This window comes from Arachis duranensis, chromosome 10 (genome assembly GCF_000817695.3).
Source record: "Arachis duranensis cultivar V14167 chromosome 10, aradu.V14167.gnm2.J7QH, whole genome shotgun sequence".
Taxonomy (NCBI): domain Eukaryota; kingdom Viridiplantae; phylum Streptophyta; class Magnoliopsida; order Fabales; family Fabaceae; genus Arachis; species Arachis duranensis.
This window is the reverse complement of record NC_029781.3, coordinates 23,329,412-23,330,389: the sequence shown is the minus strand read 5'-3', so window position 1 is coordinate 23,330,389 and position 978 is coordinate 23,329,412. Positions and strand designations below refer to the sequence as shown.

The 978-nt window shown below is 40.8% G+C and overlaps 1 non-coding gene across 1 annotated transcript; it reads left to right on the top strand.

Annotated features, from left to right (window-relative positions):
- The first annotated feature begins 808 nt into the window (after positions 1–808).
- LOC127743369 (small nucleolar RNA R71) lies at positions 809–916 on the top strand. Its single transcript, XR_008004761.1, has one exon. It is a non-coding gene; the product is annotated as a small nucleolar RNA R71 (small nucleolar RNA).
- Positions 917–978: the final 62 nt, after the last annotated feature.

The window sequence follows — 978 nt, the reverse complement described above, 5'->3', positions numbered from 1 at the left end:
CTTCCTCAGTGGCGTTCACTGCCTCTTCCTCCTCTCCAAATTCGGCCATGTTGATGGCCTTGCACTCTCCTTTCGGATTTTCTTCTGTATTGCTTGGAAGAGTACTAGGAGGAAATTCAGTAATTTTCTTACTCAGCTGTCCCACTTGTGCCTCCAAATTTCTAATGGAGAACCTTGTTTCAGTCATGAAACTTTGAGTGGTTTTGATTAGATCAGAGACCATGGTTGCTAAGTCAGAGTGGTTCTGCTTAGAATTCTCTGTCTGTTGCTGAGAAGATGATGGAAAAGGCTTGCTATTGCTAAACTTGTTTCTTCCACCATTATTGTTGTTGAAACCTTGTTGAGGTCTCTGTTGATCCTTCCATGAGAGATTTGGGTGATTTCTCCATGAAGGATTACAGGTGTTTCCATAGGGTTCTCCCATGTAATTCACCTCTTCCATTGAAGCGTTCTCAGGATCATAAGCTTCTTCTTCAGATGAAGCTTCCTTAGCACTGCCTGGTGCATTTTGCATTCCAAACAGACTTTGAGAAATCATATTGACTTGCTGGGTCAATATTTTATTCTGAGCCAATATGGCATTTAGAGTATCAATCTTAAGAACTCATTTCTTCTGATTCGTCCCATTGTTCACAGGATTCCTTTCAGAAGTGTACATGAATTGGTTATTTGCAACCATTTCAATCAGCTCTTTAGCTTCTGCAGGCATCTTCTTCAAATGAAGAGATCCTCTAGCAGAGCTATCCAAGGACATCTTGGACAGTTCAGATAGACCATCATAGAAGATACCTATGATGCTCCATTCAGAAAGCATGTCAGAAGGACACTTTCTGATTAATTGTTTGTATCTTTCCCAAGCTTCATAGAAGGATTCACCTTCCTTCTGTCTGAAGGTTTGGACTTCCACTCTAAGCTTACTCAATTTTTAAGGTGGAAAGAACTTTCCCAAGAAGGCATTGACTAGCTTTTCCCAAGAGT